This window comes from Hemiscyllium ocellatum, chromosome 15 (genome assembly GCF_020745735.1).
Source record: "Hemiscyllium ocellatum isolate sHemOce1 chromosome 15, sHemOce1.pat.X.cur, whole genome shotgun sequence".
Lineage (NCBI taxonomy): Eukaryota > Metazoa > Chordata > Chondrichthyes > Orectolobiformes > Hemiscylliidae > Hemiscyllium > Hemiscyllium ocellatum.
In genome coordinates, this window is record NC_083415.1 from 51,937,357 (window position 1) to 51,959,272 (window position 21,916).

The 21,916-nt window shown below is 40.1% G+C and overlaps 1 protein-coding gene across 5 annotated transcripts in view; it reads left to right on the forward strand.

Annotated features, from left to right (window-relative positions):
• The window catches only part of LOC132822980 (nuclear receptor coactivator 3-like), a 261,185-nt gene that overhangs the window by 164,360 nt on the left and 74,909 nt on the right, over positions 1–21,916 (forward strand). For all 5 annotated transcript variants that reach the window (XM_060836469.1, XM_060836472.1, XM_060836473.1 and 2 more), the window contains exon 2: positions 15,208–15,283. The gene's annotated coding sequence lies outside the window, so the exon portion shown is untranslated. The remainder of the gene's footprint in view (positions 1–15,207; positions 15,284–21,916) is intronic.

The window sequence follows — 21,916 nt, forward strand, 5'->3', positions numbered from 1 at the left end:
CTAGAGTATGAGAAATTGGGACAGGTGAGTAGATGCTTGGTTGCAACAATGTATTTGAGTTTTAAAAAGTGGAGAGGCAGTAAGGTTTAGGAAGATGTGATTATAGTTCATGATATATTCCTTGGAAACTTGAGTTTTAAATGAAATCATGAATAGCTTCAAGTTTGATTTTATATTTCTTTATTGTGGGTCAAGAAAGGAAAGGACTGGTTTCGTTTTTGACTGATGGCATTGGTATCTAGGTGTCCAGAAAAGTGTTTGTGCACATAAGTGAAGCGTTAAAATGTCTTGATAAGAATAGCTCATTGCTTTAGAAAAAGCATTGTGCTATTGCGGAACAATGAAGTACCTGATTAAAAATGCAAATAGAGACAAATCTGGACAGTGGTGAGATGTGTGCCAGAATTGACTAAGAAATCTGGTGAGGCTGGTCACAATGCAGGAACACCTAGAGCCATCTTTTATGCTTTTCATAAACACGTGGAATGGTTCTTGTTTGGCAGTGACAGGTTGGCAGTTTAGGGACTATTATTTGTTAAACACCTATTGATGGCCCAACTCAATTCATTAATATTCAGCTTTCTATCTTGCCAAACCGGTCACCTAAAGGGCAGGGAAATGTGACATGGAAACTGTGATACTTAGTGGACTCACCTTGTTGCTTACTCCAAATGACATCCAAATCACATTCAGTCAAAAAGCTCAAGGCATGATGCTCCAGCTACATGAACCCTTTGTCCATAGCCATTGGCAACTGCCAACACCTCACAACCATCATAGCACCTCTCTGACAGACTGTCAGACCACTTAAACAAACACATCCCAGGCAATCTTCCCTTAAATTAATTTGTCTTCTCTTTGGACCTCCAAGGTGCCAATGTGGCAGCAACTTCTGAAACCAAAAGCCAGTGCTAGGAATGGCATTGGCATTGGCACATCAACTGGCATGAAAGGCTGCAATAGGGACACTTTGCAAGCAGGCACAAGACCTCAAGAATTGTGCCTGGCTGTATGTCAACTTGCTTGCTGTCTTAGTGCTCACTTACTTTGCACCTACCTGCATGCTTGCAGTGGCCATATCTTGCCTGATCATACCATGCCTAGTAGTTTGTTGGTGCCTCAGTCAGAGCCAAAAGATATCATAAATGCAGTGTTGAAGTAATCTTTTGCACACACCAGGCAATTTCTCAGCATAGAACTGTCCAGGAAGGGGAGCCGAAATTCTGAATAAACAGCTGTATCAGTACCACCCCCAACATGTGCCAGCTACCTGCATAGCAAACACATTCTCTCAGTCAGTTTGCCATGTCGGAAACTTGTGGGGGCTAGTCCTCAGCCTAATGAAGTGTGCAGCTGCTGGTAGTCAGGTGGTTCCTGTCAATCATGTGCAAATCCCACACGCTGTCCAGGGGTTTCCCCAATATCAGTTGTCCATTTGAGACGTTCAAAGTCTGACCCAGTACAGTCCAGTGAGTTTTCAGCAGTCAGTTCTGTTGAGCCTCTACAAACAGCCTTTTGGGGATGAAGCAGTTGTTGTCCAGGACTGAATCCAGCTGCATTAGGTGAGGCACGTCAGTCAGAACCTTATTGACTAGGAGAAAGTGAGGACTGCAGATGCTGCAGATCCGAGTCAGTGTGGTGCTGGAAAAGCACAACCGGTCAGACAGAATCAGAGGAGTGAGGCGGGGAGGGGGGTAGGTGGTGAAATGTAGCTGCGAACACGATAGGTGGATGAAGGTGATAGATCAGAGAGGAGTGTGGAGCAGAAAGATGGGAAGGAAGATGGCCAGGTATGACAGTTCAAGAGGCCAGTGCTGAGTTGGCAGGTTAGATCTAGGACATGGAGAAATGATGAAACTGGTGAAATCAATATTAATCCTGTGTGGTTGGAGGGTACCAAGGTGGAAGATGAGGCGTCGGGTGGTTAGGGTTTGGTGGTGGAGGAGACCCAGGACTTGCACGTCCTTAGTGGAGTGGGAGGGGGAGTTAAAGTGTTTGTCCGCAGGCTGGTGGGGTTGTTTGGTGAGTGTATACCAGAGATGTTCTCTGAAATATTCCGCAAGTTGGCATCCTGTCTCCCCAATGTAGAGGACACCACATTGGGAGCAATGGACGTAGTAAATGATGTGTGTGGAAGTAGAGGTGAATCTGTCGAATGTGGAACGATCCTTTGGGGCCTTGGACAGTGAGGGAGGAGCTGTGGGCACAGGTTTTGCGCTTCTTGCAGTGGCTGGGGAAGGTGCCGGGAGGGGAGGCTAGGTTCGTGGGTAGCATTGACCTAACAAGGGGGTCGCAGAGGGAATGGTCTCTCGGAAATGCAGATCAGGGTGGGGAGGGAAATATATTCCTCGTAGTGGGGTCTGTTTGTGGGTGGCGGAAATGGCAGAGGATGATGCAATGTATCCGGAGGTTGGTAAGGTGGAAGGTGAGGACCAGCAGGTTCTATCCTTGTTGCTGTTGGAGGGATGGAGATCAAGGGCGGAGGTGCCAGGATGTCAACTTGCAGAATGTTTCAGAGAACATCTCTGGGACATGCATCAAACAACCCCTAATCACCCTATGCCTGGATTCCACCTTGCTACCCTCCAACCACATGGGATCATTGTGGATTTCAGCAGTTTCCTCATTTCTCCACCCTCCACGTTATCCTAGGTCCAACCTTCCAACATGACACAGCCTCTCTTGAGCTGTCCTACCTGTCCATCTTCCTTCCCACCTATCCACTCCACCCTCCTTTCCAACCTATCACCTTCACTCCCACCTTCATCTGCCTTTCATATTTCTAGCTTCTAACCTCCTACCCCCACCCAAACCATTTATTGCTCAGCTCCCTTGAGCCACAGACCTCATTCCTGATGAAGGGCTTATGCTCATAACATCAACTCTCCTGCTTCTTGAATGCTATCTGACCGGTTGAGCTTTCCCAGCACCACACTCTCTTCACCTAGAACCCCATTGACACCTGGTTCCAATAAATGAGGGCTGGTTGCAGCAAACAGTTGTGGACAGTAAAATATTGATTCATTGTGATGCCGAAACCTCCTTTGCATTGCTGGGACAAATTTAAGAATGGTTTGCTTTTGTTTCTTTTTGCTTCCTGTAAATGAAAGCTCGTGTTTGAACTTGTGTGATTGCTTGCTCATATGTAATGTTCCCCTACAGGACAATGATGTGCTGTGGGCCTTCAGTGAGCATTAGGGACAAGGAAGCACTGACTTACGGAGTGTGTTCACATTACACGTAGCTACAAATAGGCCAGATGTGTGGCGTGGCAGCCAAACTGTGACTTTGTGAAGAGAGTGGGGTTGTAAGGGATAAATGTGGTAAGTGCGAGGCTGAATCAACAACACCGATGATGTGCTGTGGACAGTGTGTCTTTCTGGCTGCTGTGCTATGATGTTGCTCATGAAGTGCAATGACAGAATGCCAATGGTGGTCCAGGTGCACAGAGGCCTTTCAATAAACTCACAGGCGTAAGGGGTCTTTCGATAGATACCTCGTAAAGTTCTACTGCACTGTCCCTAATATATTCACATTCTTCTTTGAAGTGTGATATCCAGAACTGTACACTGTACTGCAGCTGAGGTCTAATGAGCATCCTATACAAGTTCAGCCTAACCTCTCTGGGTCTGTACTTTTTCTCCCAAGCCTAGAATATTGTATGCTTTTTAAACCGATCTCTCCAATTGTCCTGCAATCTTTAATTACTCAAGCACATACACAGCCACTGCTGCACAGTACATTTTATTTTACACTGGCTCTCGATATTCTTTGTACCAAAATGGATCAACACACATTTCTCTACTTTGAATTTACCTGCCACATGTCCACCCATCCAAGAACTTGACTTTTTTTGAAGTTCAGCTCTGTCCTTTTCGCACTTTACATTATCGCAAGTTTTGTGTCATTCGTAAACTTTGAATTTGATCCCTACACACCAAGATCTAAAGCATTTTTGAATATCGGGAAAAACGTGTCTTAATTGTGACCCCTGGGGAACTCCTCCAGAAAGCATCTGACAGTCCAAAAAATACCCATTTAATCATTACTGTATTTTCTATCCCTCAGCTAATTTTGAATCTAAGATGTTACTTTCCCTTTTTATTCCACGTCATGTAACTTTCCTCTCCGTCTGTGTGTGGTACTGTATCAAATTCCTTTGGAAGTCCATGAACACCACGCAACAGACTTGCCCTCATCAACCTTCTCAGTTGCGTCTTTAAGTTCGACTTTTTTTTAAAACAAATGCATGCTGACTCTTCGGAATTCTTCTAAAGTCAGAAGTTGTGCCACAAGGATCGGTGCTGGGTCCACTGCTTTTTGTAATTTATGTAAATGGTTTGGATGTGAACATAAAAGGTATAGTTAGTAAGTTTGCAGATGACACCAAAATTGGAGGTGTAGTGGACAGCAAAGAAGGTTACCTCAGGGTACAGTGGGATTTTGATCAGATGGGCCAGTGGGCTGAGGAGTGGCAGATGGAGTTTAATTCAGATAAATGCGAGGTGCTACATTTTAGAAAAACAAATCTGAGCAAGGCTTGTACACTTAATGGTAAAGTCCTGGGGAGTGTTGCTGAACAAAAAGACCTTGGAGTGTAAGTTCATAGTTCCTTGAAATTAGAGTCGCAGGTAGGTAGGATAGTGAAGAAGGCGTTTGGTATGCTTTTCTTTATTGGCCAGAGCATTGAGTATAGGAGTTGGGAGGTTATGTTACGGTTGTACAGGACATTGATTAGGCCATTTTTGAAATGTTGTGTGCAGTTCCGGTCTCTTTCCTATCGGAAGGATGTTGTGAAACTTGAAAATGTTCAGGAAAGATTTAGAAGGATGTTGCCAGGGTTGGAGGGTTTGAGCTGTAGGGAGAGGCTGAATAGGCTGGGGCTGTTTTCCCTGGAGCGTCGGAAGTTGAGGGCTGACCTCAGAGGTTTAAAAAAATTGTGAGGGGCATGGATAGGATAAATAGACTCCCCTGAGGTGGGGAGTCCAGAACTTGAGGGCTTAGGTTTAGGGTGAGAGGGGAAAGATATAAAAGGGATCTAAGGGGCAACCTTTTCACACAGAATGTGGTGCATGTATGGAATGAGCTGCCAGAGGAAGTGGTGGAGACTGGTATCATTACAGCATTTAAAAGGCATCTGGATGGGTGTATGAGTAGGAAGAGTTTCGAGGGATATGGCCTAAATGCTGGCAAATGGGATTGGGTTAAGATATCTGGTCAGCATGAATGAATTAGACTGAAGGGTCTGTTTTCATGCTGTACATCTCTATGACTATTAGGAATGAAAGAAAAACTTGAGGGAAAACAACACTAAAGAGAAATAGAAAGGGTAGAGAATTAAAGGGCAATGACTAGAGATTAAAACTAAAAGAAGATAAAAGGAAGCAGATGGAATTAAGAAAGCTTAAAATGGCAAATGAGAAAGAAAAAAGGAAATGGAATTTGAAAAGTTGAACTCAAAGACAGAAGAAAATCAAACAAACAAATGATTTCTCTAGAGAAAAGCTAATAATAAAGCAAAAAGAGGAGAAAATAGTTCACAGAATGATTCTGATTGCAATGAGGCATTTGATTTGGAAGCATAGCAAGTAGGAGCAGGTGTGGGCCATTGGTCCTTTTGAATCTGTTCTGATGTTCAATATGATCATGACTGATCATCCAACTCATTTCCCTGTTCCCATTTTGTTCCCTTGACCACTTTAGCCCTGACAACTACATCTAACTCTCTTTCTTGAAAACATTTAATGTTTTGACCTGGGCCACTTTGAATTCCATAGGCTCACTACCTTTGAGGTGAAGAAATTTTGCCTCACCTCCACCCTAACTGGCCCACCTTATATCCTTAAATTCTTTCCTGACAGTAAAACTTTATTTCATGCCTTAATTTACAGACAATGGTGTTGAAAGATATTTCTCTTGATTTGAAAAGATACCTATAAATTTGGTGGCCAAAAGATGATTTGATCTTTCTTACTTAGTGTATACTATTTTGTCAGAAGAATATTCTGCAGATAATTAAACCATTAAAAGAGCAAGACTCAGTGTTTATGAGCTTGTCTTTGAGACTTATCAGTTAAAATGTAGGGATATAAGTCAGAATCCTAATCAGACGTTTGTAAAGTTTACAAGAAAAGAAGAAATGCTGTGATTCCTGAAGTTATACAAAAAAGTTGACAGTGCAAGAACAGTTACGATTATGGAAGAATTCCAAAATAGTATTTCAGTAACTCCTAAGAAATATTTAGCCGAGTGCCAAACTTCGAGGATTGAGAAGCTGTAGTTCTCATGGAGAGCTATGATTTCTCAAAAGAGTAACGTGGAGAAATAGTCATGTGAGAATAACAAAGAAATTGAAGGAATATAATATCTGAGGATAAAAATGCTCTTTGTTCTAGGAAATAAACAGAAAGGTCTCCAAATAATGAAGGAGAAATGCTCAAACCTAAAAATGATATAATGAAGTGACCATTGGCTGGGATTGTTTTGCTTAGAACAGAGGAGGCTGATAGGTGTCTATATAAAATAATGAGGGGCTTGGATAAAGTGGACTTGGACATTTCCCCTGGTGAACAGATCAGTCACTGGGAGCACACATTTTGGGTGATCAGTTTAAAAAAAAAATTAGAAGGAGCACTGGTCAGAGGAGTAGTAGGTGTCTGGAATTCACAGCTTGGCTGAGGTAAAAGTCATCAACTGATTTAAAAGGAATCTGGACTAGGTGGTATAAAGTGATTGCATCGGGGGCAGCACATCAATTCATCCACTGCAAGGGTGAAGAGACAAATGGCCTCTTTCTGTGTTGTAATCTTTCTATTCTTTGGGAGAATTATTCTAACAAAAAAAATGCCAAAGCATCCTCCGAAAATGGTGTATTAGGAAAGGGAGTAATAAAACGGTAATGATAGGACAAGTGGAGGGTGCAACCTCAGAAATAGAAATAGAGAAATTGCTGAGACATTGGAAAAAAATGCTTCCTTGATTATTGACGAGGAGAATCAGAATGTTCAGAATATTTTATTTGAAAGGGAACAATTTCCTTTTTCTTCTCATCAAGGAGGCAAACTATAAAGATACTGAAAGACACAGGAACAAGTTGGTTGCAGATGCTGGCTGATCATAGAACCCCTACAGCGTGGAAACAGGCCCCTCAGCCCAACCAGTTCTCACCGAGCCTCCGAAGAGTAACCCAACCAGACCCATTCCCCTATTACTCTACATTTACCCATGACAAATGCACCTAACCTACACAATCCTGAGCACTGTGGGCAATTTAGCATGGTCAATTCACCCAACCTGCACATCTTTGGACGATGGGAGGAAAGCGGAGCACCCAGAGGAAACCCACACAGTCAGTCCCCTGAGGCAGGAGTCGAACCCGGGGGCCTGGTGCTGTGAGGCAACAGTGCTAACCACTGAGCCACCATGCCGCCCTATCGACATGTAATTTGTCTTCCAGAGGAATTAATAATCGGAATGAATATTAATTGCGGATATACCAGGTTACACCAAGTTCCATTTTGTATCCTAGGGTTAAATGGTCACTCTGCCAATGGAGAAATATTAGTTTTACTATTAAAACAAATCCTTGTGGAAGGGATGGATGCTACTTTGGGGAATGACCTGATTGGTTCAAAAATATTTGTCTCACTGTGAGTTTTGGAACAACAGGAAAAGAAAATGCCAAGCTGTAAGAATATCATCCTGAATGGTCTCCTAACACTGTTGTGACTAGATCTCAGGCTTATAGATGCTCCCTCTTGTCGAATTCAATGAATAAAGATGATGGCATGGGAATCCAATAACTGGACATGATTTTCGAAAACCTAAACAAAAAGGACAAAAGCAGAGAGACTGAGGTTGACATATTTAGCCCTATTTTTTGATAGAAATTCAACAAAGGGATCCTGAGTTAAGAGACCTGTTTCAAACATGATCTCAGAAATTGAATCTGAGTCAATGCTTCAATATTAGTATTTTAAAGGCAAAGGAAATGAAGACTACCTGAAATGCAGTTGGTGTGGGATAGGCAGTAGTCCATTTTGAGTGGCTCATAATATTTTAATTGCAGACATTTGGGTATAAGGATACCACCATCTAAAATGTTAAATATATTTTTTGGCCAAGGTTGCATAAAGATGTGGTGAAATTTTGTACTGTACCTATCAAACTCTGTGCAATCCACAAACCCTCATTAAAATTGCACCTTTGATTTTAATAAACTGTGTAAGACCCCCTACATTAAACCAGGAGTGGGAATTGTTTTTTTTAAACTAATAATGGATGTTTAGCCAATGTTCCCCAACCAATGTGCTTTTGGAGCAAAATGTAGCAAAAATGATATTTGAGAAATTAGTTCAATTGTTTACAACATATGGATGACCCAAAGCAATTTGACCAGGTGGAGATTCAGATTTTATGTCACAAATATTAAAAGAAATGATAAATGGTTTGGGTGTAAAACAATGCACATCTTCAATTAGAATTCATAGTCCCAAACATTGGAAAGATGTATAACTAGAATCAACAGGATTTTGAGGAAAGCTCTTAGTTACAGTCATGCCTAAAAGTGAATTTGCCGACTGACAAGTGGTTTCTGCCTTGTTTTTTGGATCTAGGTAAGAAAAATAAAGTAAATTTCCCAAGCCTAAGACAAAAACATAGAACTTTGCAAATATTGGCGAGTGGATTTTTTTTTGAAGCTCATTCTGAATTTCAGTACCAGTAGTAGCTTCTATAGTAAGTTTATCAAAGAAATGCAAGATGTTGAATGGATAAAAGAATGTCCATGTGCCTTTCACAACTTGAAAGCTATGCATCACACCGGTCTCCCCTTTATTAACCCAGACTGCTCTAATGCTTTATAAAGGATTCCTTTCCTTGAGCATGCCTTCTCCCACACCTAAATAAACTTGTGTTTCAAATGAAGTCATTTTAACCAGGCTTTTTTGGTGAACAGAAAGTTTGTTTATTAATTACTAAATGTGAGAATAATTAGTATTAGAGTCAGATTAGAAGAAAAGAGGTGAGTCCAAAAGAATTTGACGAAAATTAAAAACATATATATGGATCAGTCTCACAAAGACTAGATAGCTGATCACAGCCAGTCAGTCAAGGTTTCTTGTAGCGTTGACATTGCTAATTGAACAGTTGGTTTCGCAATCCTTCATTATGTGGATTCTGCAGTTGAGGTTCCTTCCAGCATTCATGTTGACAGAGTACATTTTGTTTGCTTATTTCCTTTTCTCTGGTTACTAACCAGCTGAGTTCTTGCAGTCAAAGTAAGTGAGTGCCTTTACCTGCAACACAGTGGTGACAAGGGGACAGTTCTTCAATTGTGACTGTCAGAGCACTCTACTTGAACCCAGGCTAGGACACGTGAAACCATTCATTCCCATAAGCCTGCTCTAGAGGAGTTGGAACTGCTGTCCTTGTATATTCTTCAAAGGAACAAACGCAAAATGTTGCTGCAATTTGGGACAGGGGTGTTTGCTGTTGAGCAGAGGGTCATTAGCATCTTGTTGTTTTGTAGACCTAAAATCATCATCCGGTGTGTTTGACTTGCCTCTTCTCATTTAATGGGCAATTGTTTGGAGTTCCCTTCACATCTGTTAAGTTGACTCTGAGTTAAATTGACATTGCTTGAAACACAAGGTTACCATAGGTGTGGGACAAGGTATCCTAAAGGAGGGGGGTAATTTATAAAAAATCAGAGCAGGGTAGGTGAATAAAGAAGGGAGGACCAATGTGATGTAGATGTGATGCTATATTGGTCTCTCTCTTTTGGCTGCCAATTAACTTATACCCATAGCCATTTTGGCTGTGACAGCCCTCTTTTCTTACAATACTAAAAAAAAAGTGTTTTTTTAAAGTCAAATTCACTCTCAATATATCAGATTGTAAGGATGCCATGAAAAATGAGCAGGCTGAAAAAAAAATCTGTTATATCTGTTAATAGCACAATATCACCTAGAACTTGTTCAAAATTAAAAAAAAACATCAGAATAGATCCCCAAGCTTTGGTGAGCTTGATTGATCCTATGGAAGAGAAAATCCATTAAGCAATCAAAAAAATTGGTGAATCTGTGTGCATTAGAATTATTTTAAGGGTAAATAATTTGGAATGTGTTTTTTTTTGCTGAACCTTCATTTGTTTTTCAAATTTTTTAAAGATTCCCCACAATGGAATCCCCTTCGGCCCAACAAGTCCACACCGACCCTCCGAAGAGTAGCTCACTCAGACCCGCACCCCTACCCTGTTGTCCCACATTTATCCCTGACTAATACACCTAAGCTTCACACCCCTGAACACTATGGGCAATTTAGCATGGCCAATTCACCCAAACTGCATTTGTGGGCGGCACTGTGGCACAGTGGTTAGCACTGCTGCCTCACAGCGCCAGAGACCTGGTTCAATTCCAACCTCGGGTGACTGTCTGTGTGGAGTTTACACATTCTCCCTGTGTCTGTGTGGGTTTCCTCCCACAATCCAAAGATGTGCAGGTTAGGTGAATTGGCCATGCTAAATTGCCTGTAGTGTTAGGTGAAGGGGTAAATGTAGGGGAATGGATCTGGGTGGGTTGTGCTTCGGTGGGTCGGTGTGGATTTGTTGGGCCGAAGGGCCTGTTTCCACACTGTAAGCAATCTAATCTTTGGATTGTGGGAGGAAACCAGAGCACCTGGAGGAAACCCACACTTTGTTCTATTCTGACTGAAAATTCACAGTAATACTCAATACAATAAGGCCATCGTTTTCCAGGATCTTCGGTTAGCGGTAGTAATAAATCAAGTTCTTTTTCAAACAAAATAAAAAGTTCACTGTGAGAAAATCAAGTCAATAAGTAGTTAAATGGGCAAATGTCAATGCCTTGTTTTTCTGTGTTTGACAAAGTGATTAAGCATACTGCTAGATTTTCACACTAACCTGGTACTTGGATGAGTGAATTTGAAAAAATGGCAAGAATAAAGAAAAGAACTACTATTCATTGCCATGTTTAGTGTTGGCTGTAATTTGAGTGTAGCATTACATGTTTAAAGTAAATAATTGAAACAAACATAAGCCATTCCGTTCCTCGTTTTACTATCTATTTACCTGAACTCAGTTTACCTGTTGTTGACTGATTCTTCTTCGTACCTTTGCCTCACAAATATCTATCCATTTCAGTTGCTAAAATATTAATTGACATATATCCATAACCATTAATGGAAGCATTCTAGCATTTTCTCTACCCTTTCATGACATACTTCCTGAATTTGGTTTACCTCCTAAATGGCTCTGCTATAATAAGGTCATGCCCTCTTTTACTGGACACTTCCTCTCCCATGAGAGGAAATACTTTCTATTTGTCTTATCAAATCAATCAGTCTGAAATGCCTCAATTAGATTACCCCTGAAGTTTGTAAACACCCCGATATGGAAGCTATAACCAGTACTTTTAAGTCTTAGTGTCAGATTGAATCTGCATTGTGTGCCTTCCAGTAATGTTCTGTTTTGAGGTTTGCATTTTTCGTATTGGTTTTGGCCAAGTCTATATGAAGTATCACTTCCTTACTTATGAATTCTTATCCTCTTCGGTAAAGGCTAACATTCTACTCTCATAGAGTCATAGAGATGTACAGCGTGGAAACAGACCCTTCAGTCCAACCTGTCCACGCCGACCAGATATCCCAACCCAATCTAGTCCCACCTGCCAGCACCCGGCCCATATCTCTCAAAGCTCTTCCTATTCATATACCCATCCAAATGCCTCTTAAATGTTGCAATTGTACCAGCCTCCACCACATCTCCTGGCAGCTCATTCCATACATGTACCACCCTCTGCGTGAAAAAGTTGCCCCTTAGGTCTCTTTTATATCATGCTACTCTCACCCTAAACCTATGCCCCCTAGTTCTGGATTCCCTGACCCCAGGGAAAAGACTTTGTCTATTTATCCTATCCATGCCTCTCATAATTTTGTAAACCTCTATAAGGTCACCCCTCAGCCTCCGACGCTCCAGGGAAAACAGCCCCAGCCTGTTCAGCCTCTCCCTATAGCTCAGATCCTCCAACCCTGGCAACACTCTTGTAAATCATTTCTGAATTCTTTCAAGTTTCGCAAAATCTTTATTTACTGAATATGTGCACGCTTTTACTGTTTTTGTGCACGAGTATTTAATTGCTCCATACCTCCTAGACTCTTGCCATTAGGAATTTATTGTGATTTGTCCTGCCTTTGATTGAAGGATGAGAGTGTGCAGAATGAATTGGTCCTTGCATGAAGAAGTCAAATTTTCTGATTGCCACAACACATTATGCTCTTTGCATGTCCCTTCATGTTTTGCTGCAAATTTAACAGGTGCCATAGATATTCCGTACTGGTACAGAAGTCTGTCTGTTACATTCACTTGACCTGACCCCATCCAGAAATGCCAGCTCAGTAAATTAATCCCAATTTGCCACTCTAACCTGTGAATGTTCAGACTTTTGCTGCATGGAACTCAATCAAATATATTCTATTTGAAATGGAATTCTAACAGGACCAGACAGGTTAAATGCCAGAAGGATGATCCCAATAATGTAGAAGTCCAGAACCAGGGGTCACAGTCTGAGGATAGAGGGTAGGACACTTAAGACTGACATGAGGAGTAATTTGTTCACTTGGTGATCCTGTGGTATTTTCTGCCATAGAAAGCAGTTGAGGCTAAAACATTGAATATTTTCCAGGAATTAGGTAAAGTTCTTGAGGCTGAAGTGCTCATGGGGGTATGGGGAGGAAGCAGAAACAGGGCATTAAGTTAGATGATCAGCTATAATCATACTTAATAGTGGAGCAGGCTCAAAGGGCTGAATGATGTACTCCATCTATTTTTTTTGTTTCTATATTCCATGTTTTTGAAAAATGAAGGCAACTGTGGTTTTTTTGGATGGGTGAGAAAGCTATTGAGAGTTTGACTAGAACTTTCTTTTTTTTGTTTGAAAATAGGTAAATGATGAGCCAATATATGAATTTGAATTGGGTTTTATTTTCATATGTATGCAAGATACATGAGTACTGTGAAAAATGTACAAAGTTGCCATTTCCAGCACTATCTTAGTTACAAAAATGCCTAGGTTCAAATTCTTGGGTATAAATTAGAAAAAAAAGAAATAAAGGTAGAAGTTCAGAATTACAGTCCTTCTAAAGTAAAGAAAGAGAGAGGAGAAACAAAGCAGACGGAGCAGACAAGTCCATGCTGGACTTGACCTCAACTCTGGGGATCTGTGCTGGGCATCACCTTGAGGCCTGTTTCTTGTGACAAGTACAATATTCCTACTTGTTCATAGTCTTTCTTTTTCAGAAGCTCATATATTTATCATGACTCACTGGGGTAATGTTCCAGAAATTGAACCCCACTATTCCCTCAATCATCACCAATCTGAAAATTTGATTAAATCATTAAATTGCCTAGTTTTTAACCTACCTTTTTCAGGTTAAGAGAATATACATACTATTTTATTGTCACTAACAAGATGAGTAGTTTTCAACTATTGGCAAAACATAATTGTTAAGTTATAACTCTATAACTTAATCTAACCCCCTTTTAAAATCCATTCACAATCTCACACATATATTGAGATAAACTAGAGACAAATATTATCAATGAGAAAGGGAGCATGTCATTGATGTGCAATACTGCCACTAGTTCATTTTTCAGGTATCAATGAGTTGTTTTTTCTTGAGTTCCTTTTAATTCTTTAATGAGGACATGAAGTTATGGATACACCGATTCTCTATCTTGCATTCACCACGTGAAAATTTGCATTGTCAATATCTCTGAAGGTATTTTTTCTCCCCTTTTTCAACAAGGGAATTTGCAGAGACTTTTACAGGAAAATGGTGGATGAGAACAGCTACCAGAAGATTTTGTTGCTCCTCCATAAAGGAGGGCGACAGAGGGATTTAGATGCTTTATCTTTGCAGGCCAGATGCTTCTTCACTACTGTGCACATTACAGGGCTGTAGCCATTTGCCCAAGGGCCAGTCAAGTGTTTGATACTAGTCAGAACTGTACAGATCAATACAGAAAAATGGTCAGTAGCAAAACCAATCAAAAGACTTCGTAATTTGTGTGTACATATGGATTTGTATAATCTAGCATTCTCCCCTTCTGCCTGAATAAGACAACACTGTAACTACAACTGACACTGAGATCCGGTAACTCAATTTTAAAACTGTGACAGATTATTCCATAGTTTCCTTGGTTTAAAGCAGTGTCTTTTCCTTTTAGTTTGCAGCCAAAAAGTTAAGGTGTTTATATAAAACCTATGATATACATTTACTGCTCGACTATCTCTCATTTATCCCAAATGAATTACTGTAAAAGCATTAATATGTTTCGTTGAGTGATTGTTCTTGAAACTGTTCTTCCTCCCATCCAATTGAAGCTGTCAACTCACTTTCTGTAAACCTGACAAACAAAAAGGTGCATTAGTTCACAATGATTTATGATCACTTGGCTGAAAAATTACTTTACAGTAGAAATGTTTTAAGCTTTTAACTAATCTCTTGCATTGATGAAGAAATAATTGTTGCAAAAGTTATATTGAAGGTCTTTTTAAAAATATGTGCATGAGTAAAATCTTCAAATTTTCTCCTAACTTTGAGAGAACATGTATTAGTGCTCCCATTGAAATCAGGCAATTGTCAAATATAGCACTGTTGTTACTGTATCAGTGTGTGTAAATGAAATCAAATTTAAATATCTGGTTTCAAGGGTTCCTTTTATATGGGATTAAATGCATTGAATTCCAAGTGAAGTCTTTCATTCTCAAATTAAAGCTGAAATGAAAATCTTTATCTTCAGTTTGTTATCTTTTCAGTATTTGCAGGATTCCACAGCGATTAGTAGGAATAATAGCCAACTATGTAATGTATTCCTCAGCGGTGATGTTAATTAGAAGAACACCATCTCTTTGTAACAAAAATAGATCATTCAGTGAGGAGGAGCAAGTTGGAGCATGGACGGCCATGGTGTAGAGCTGTGATTCATAAGCTGTTACATATAGGAGTGAAGATGGTGGAGTGAACTCTTATTTCAATTCTTCTTTCAAATATTTCTGTTGAGATTGTGTTTCCTTCAGTATTTTGAAAAACACATAAATGTTGTTGCACCACATGTACCAAGAACAAGCTTATTGGTCATTTTGGCTCAATTTTGCACTGAAAAGTTTAATTTCTCTTGTTTTCCAGATATGACACATGATGATTGATTGCACTATTACAAGAAATTGCAGGATCATCCAGGTGTTTACAGATTGAAGCTGAGGTAATTTGTGACTAATACTTCTAATATTTGGGGGGAATGTTCCTTGCTGGCGAGCAACTGAAAATGATGAGATTTCCTTAACAATCAGAAGGTCTCCTTCACACGTTTTGGAGACACAAATAGTGTTTCTTTAAAACAAAATAAAGAACTGTGGATGACAGAAGTTTGCAATAAAAACAGAAATTGCTAGTCAAACTCAGCACACCTGGCAGAATCTGTGGGGAGAAAGCAGAGTTAACATTGAAAGGTCAGTGACCCTTCATCAGAACTGACTTGCTGAATTATGCCAGCATTTTCAGTTTTTGCTAACATTTCCTTTTAATAGTTAATTTACATAAAATTATCTGAATTCTAGTTATCATACTTGTCAAGTTTATCACATGTGGCCTAAATGTTTTTTAAAATATTAATTAGGTTTATTTGTACCATTCACCTAGTGCTTTGTTTTGTAATTTGTTTGGAACTGATATACAGTTTTAGCTTGCAAAACAATGGCTCAAATTAGGAGCTTTTGCTGGTTCAAGATGGATGAATTACATACTGAAAAGACCAAAACTGTCTTCTTTGGTTCCCACCACAACACTGTTTGCTATCTACTTCCTTTTCTGTGGAATGGCCAAGGCTGAACCAAACTGTTTGCAAAGATAGCATCCACTTTGACTCTCCATCATAAAAATTACCCACTGTTGTCTGCATAATATCACCCAACTCATGTTAATGTTTTAAAATTTTTTTTGTGAGACGTTGGCATTGTTGGTATGGCTGATATTTGTTTCTCCTTCGAAAGGAATTGATCTTAACCAGTGACAATTGTAAAATAATGGTTCCAAGATTTGTGGCTTTTGAGCAGAAATTGCAGATAATGGTTCCTTTGTCATGTAAACTGTGATTTACATATATATTTTAATATTGTTTAATTGGAAGTTTGTGTTTTGCCCTTTCAGTTAGTAACCTGTGGATTTTGTGTTTGAAGCTAATGATGGACTTGTAAATATTCCCGTAGCCATGATGATTTGTTTTAAGTCAATTTTTAAAGCCTAGCTTTAGAGTGATTGGGTTTTTATATACCACTTCTGAATGTTTGTTTGTTTGTTAATCTTACATTCTTTTGTGACTCAACAAAGTAAATAAAGAAGCCTCAACATTTACTACAGACTTAAGGAACTTGATTTTTTTAAAACCTAAAGGAAGTACTCATTCTTTTCGAGAGGGAGACATTTTGATTTCAGTTTGGCTTTGAGTTTTGAGCAGTCCTGTGAAGTTCTTTTGAGGATGGCTGCATAGACCAGTTTCCTGAGAAAGGAAGGATTTAGTGCATTAGGTTATCTTAGAGTAAAGAGTTAGTGTTAATCTCAGAGCAGAAGTGTTGGGAGAAAACATTTTAAGAGCATATTTAAAGCTGAGTGCATTTGAAGTTGGGTACTCCAGGAAGAAGTTATCTGCAGTTCCAGTCTAAGTTGAAGTCACAAATGACTTAAACGTGCCAAGGTGTTAATCATAAGGACTTTGGTGTGTGTACAGCTTAAGTGGTATTTTACATCCTATATATACCAGGAGTGTGATTTGTGGACTATAAAAGCTCTTCAATTTATGATTGGATCATTATGGATTAATGAGTTCATACTTGTACTGTGTGTTTAAAAATCTTTTGAATTTATAAGTTGGTAGCTTGGTTTATTCGATTTTATTTTTATGTCTTCTGATAATAAACTTCTATTGTTCCAGCAAAATGTAGAGCTTTGAGTGCTTATGTTTCAGAAAGAGACCATTTTGTTAAAACTAAACCAAACCAAAATATGATCTATCAAGTCAGGTTTCCATCATGGATCTGATCTGCCCAGTAATGATATCACATAAGATCATAACACCCCATTTCTTCTTCAGTATAAAGATGCAAATGTTATGCTGCAGTTATACAAAACTTTGGCTAGATCCCACTTGGAGTACTGTGAGCAGATCTAGGGCACAGTACCTTGGAAAGAATCTGTTGGAGTTGGAGGAAGCACAACATAGGTTTACAAGAGTATTACCAGGACTTCAGGAGTTACATTACGAGGAGAGATTATACAAATTAGACCTGTTTTCTCTAGAATCCAGAAGGTTAAGGAGTGATCTGATTTAAGTCTTAAAAATATTAACAGTTAAAGACCAATAAAGAAACCATTTCCACAGGTTGGAGATTCTTGAACTGGGGTGAGGGGGGAATAGGGGACATAGTCTGCGAATCAGACTCACTCCATTCAGGAGAGATGTTAAGAAGCACTTCTACACACAAAGAGTAACAGATGTTTGGAACACTCTTCCACAAATGGTAGTGGAAGCTGGAAAAGTTGTTTCTTTGAAATCTGAGATGGATTAAATTTTTACTAAGCAAAGATATTAATGGATATGGGCCAAAGGCAGGTATAATGGACTTAGGCCACAGATCAGGCATGACTTCATTGAATGGCAGAACAGGCTTGAGAAGCTGAATGGCCTCCTCCTACTCCTTTGTTCCTAGGCGCAATATCTTTTGTATATGAGACACAGTACTGCTGCAGTCTGCTGATTTGTGGAGGAAGTAAATGTTGAAATGGTGAATAAGACCACAAGATGTAGGAGCAGCATTGGGCCATTTGGACCATTCGGTGAGATCTTGGTTGATCTGATTATCCTCACCTCCTAATCCTGAGTTCTGTTATTGATTAACATTTATCTCAGCCTTGAATATACTCATGGGCGCAACACTGACAGCTGTAAAGAATTCCACAGACACACAGCCCACTGAAAAGGAATTCTCCTCATCTCTGTTATAAGTGGGTGACTACATACTGTGAAATTATGCCCCCTGATCCTAGACACTGCCAAAAGGTGAAACAACCTCTCTGCATTTATCCTGTCAAGCCCCCTAAGAATCTTTGTTTCAATACAAAGTATCCTCTCATTTTAAACTGCAGTGAGTAAAGGACCAATCTATTCAACCTCTCCTCACAAGACAGTCCCTCCCATACTAGAATTGACTAAGTGATCTTTTCTTGACTGCCTGCGATGCTAGTATATAGCTGCTTAGATTAATGTGTCTATATCCTTCTGTAGATTCTTTGTTTCATCCTTGTCACTTCTTTTCCCACTTATTTTTGTGTCATTTTAAACTTGGCAATAGTCCATTCACTTCTCTCATCTAAGCCATTAATATATATTGTAAATAATTGTGGCCATGTACTGATATCTTTTGCACTCCACTTGTTAGTACAGCACAGGAACAGGCTTTGTGGCACACAAGCCTGCTCCAACACACAACATCTTGATAAACCAAACACCTTTTGCCTGTACATGTCTGTAGTCCCTGCCTATTCATATATCCATCAAGATGTCTCTTAGATGTTGCTTTTGTATCTGCTACTACCACATCCTCTGTCAGCACATTCCAGGTACTAATCACTGCCTGTGTTTCAAAAAAAAACAACTAGCCTCTCCAGAATAGAGTAATAGAATCCCTACAGTTTGGAAGCAGGCTACTTGGCTCATCGAATCCACACAAATTGTTGGAAGAGCATTCCATCCAGACTCTCCCTGTAATCCTGCATTTTCCATGGCTAATCCATCAAGCCTGCACATCCCTGGACACTATGGACCATTTAGCATGGCCACTCCACCAAACCTGCATATCTTTGAACTATGGGAAGAAACCAGAGTACCCTTGGAGACCCACACAGACATGGGGAAAATGTGCAAACTTCCACACTGACAGTCATCTGAGGCTCAAATCAAACCTGGGTCACTGGCCTGTGAGGCAGCAGTGCTAACTACTAAGCCATCATGCCACCCTGATCTCCTTTGAACTTTCCTCCTTTTACCTTACATCTACGTCCACTTGTAATTGACATTTCTACCATGGAAAGAAGGCTCCGACTTTCCGTTCTATCCATGCCTCTCAGAACTTTGTAAACTTTTGTTAGGTCATTCCTCAGTCTCCAATGTACACGTAAACATAGACCAAGTTTATCCAATCTCCCTTCATAGCTAATCCACTCCAAAACAAGCAACCATCCCTAGACCTTTTCTGTACCCTTTTCAAAGCCTCCACAAACTTTTGGTTGTGTGGTGACCAGGACTACACAATATTCCAGATGTGGCTTAACTAAAGTTCTATATAGCTATGTAGGGCAAATGCCCTCTTTTATCCCTTCTCTCTCTGTCATCTATTAGTTAGTCAATCCTCTATCCATGCTAATTTACTATACCATTGGCTCTTATTAGGGAGTCTTAAGTGTGGTGCCTTGTCAAACACCTTTTGGAAATCTGAATAGATTACATTTATTGGTTCCCCTTTATCTATCCTGCTTGTTACCTCCTCAAAGAATTCTACTACGTTTTTCAGGCATGAGTTCTCTTTCATCAAACTATGTTGACCTTGCTTGATGAAATTATGTAATTAAAAATGCTCTCACATTACACTCTTTAGAATAGACACTAGCATTTTCCCACTAATGTGTCTTAAGCTCATTGGCCCCATTGTTCCCTATTTGTTTTTTTGATCTGTCTCTGTTTTTGCACAAAGATACTACATTAGCAATTTTCCAGTCCTCTGAGACTTTTCCAGAACTTAGGGATTCTTGGAAGGTTATTGCTAACACATCCACTATCTTACTAGCTACTTCTTTAAAATGGTTGAATGCAATCCAGTCAAGTTTCTGATCAGTGGTATCCCCGATGTCGATGTTGGAGAATTTGGTGATGGAAATAGCCCATCAGGCTTGGTGGTTAGATTCTTTTACTGGCCGTGATCATTTCATGCCATTTGCGATTTTTTAGTAGAGGACTAAACATGACTAATTTGGCATCTAATGAGTTCGGGAAGGTGCTGAAGTTTGCAATTATCTGTGAATGTTCCCACTTCTGACGTTATGCTGAGGGAAAGTCATTGATTAACTGGTTGAAGTTGGCTAGGCCTTAGAACTTGACTCCAAAAAGCACCTGCAGTGAAGACCTCGGCTGCGATTAATGACTTCCAACAGTCATGACCATCTTCCTTTTGTACTAGAGTCATAAAGATGTACAGCATGGAAACAGACCCTTCAGTTCAACCTGTCCATGCCAACCAGAAATCCCAACCCAATCTAGTCCCACCTGCCAGCACATGGCCCATATCCCTCCAAACACTTCCTATTCATATACCCATCCCGATGCCTTTTAAATGTTGCAGTTGTACTAGCCTCCACCACTTTGGCAGCTCATTTCATATGTGTACCACTCTCTGCATGGAAAATGTTGCCCTTCAGGTCTCTTTTATATCTTTCCCCCCCTCACCCTAAACCTATGCCTTCTCATTCTGGACTTCCCCACCCCAGGGAAAAGACTTTGTCTATTTTTCCTATCCGTGCCCCTCATGATTTTATGAACATCTATAAGGTCACCCCTCAGTCTCCGATGATCCAGGGAAAATAGCCCCAGCCTATTCAACCTCTCCTGTAGCTCACATCCTCCAACCCTGGCATCAGTGGAGAGTTTCCTTCAGTTTTCTTTAGACTTCTTGGTGCTGTACTTAGTCAAATGCTGTGCTGGTGTCAGTTCAGTCACACTCACCTGACCTGTGGAATTCTTTTTGTCTGTTTGGACATAGACTGCAATGAAGTTTGGATGAGAGTCGTCTCCAGAGAGCAGAACTCCAACTTATTGTTGTGAGCAAGTTATTGCTTTGTAACTGTTACTTGATAGCATTGTTGGTGTCAACTTCCATTACTCTGCTGACGACCAGGATTAATGATGAGCGGCAGTTGGTGGATTCAGTTTGTCTTTTTTTAGGCCCTAAAAACTTCTGCATTATTGAATAGATGTCAGTGTTATAGTTATCCTGGAACAGCTTGCCCAGGGATGCTTAAAGTTCTGGATCCAGTCTTCAGTACTACTGCTAGGATATTGCCAGGGTCCTTCGCTTTTATTGTACTTTTAGGTGTTGCTTAGTTTGGTATGGAGTGAGTCGAATTGTCCGAAAACTGGTATCTGTGATGTTGAGGATGTCAGGTGGTAGACTAAATGCATTATCCAAATGACACATCTGGGTGAAGATGGTATAAATGCTTTAACCTTTGCTTTGTTAATGATGTGCTGGACTCCTTCCATCTGAAAATGTGTTGCTGGTTAAAGCACAGCAGGTTAGGCAGCATCTCAGGAATAGGGAATTCGACGTTTCGAGCATAAGCCCTTCATCAGGAATCATTCCATTACCATAATGGGAATATTTGTGGAATCTTCCTTCCAGCTAGTTGTTTAATTGTCCATCACCATTCATAATTGCATGTCGCAGGAGTATGGAGCTCAAATCTGATCCGTTGTTTGTTTATATTTATCCTTATGCTGCTCCTGTTGTTTTCAAAGCATCTAGTCTTGTAACGTGGCTTCACATGTTGATGCCTCACTTTTAGGTCTGTCCTGCACCTAATGAATGTTGATGGTAATGATACCAAATCATAAGTTTTTTTTATTGTTGTTGAATGCCATGCTGTTATTGGTGCAGCTCATTTTGATTTGGTCTGAACCAGTTCAGACCAGTTCTATTTGCAGTCACCACGTTCAGCTGTATCCTCAGTGAGGAAGTGGAGCCTTGTCTCCACAGGACTGTGAAATGGCTGCTCCTATTAGTACTGTTGTGGA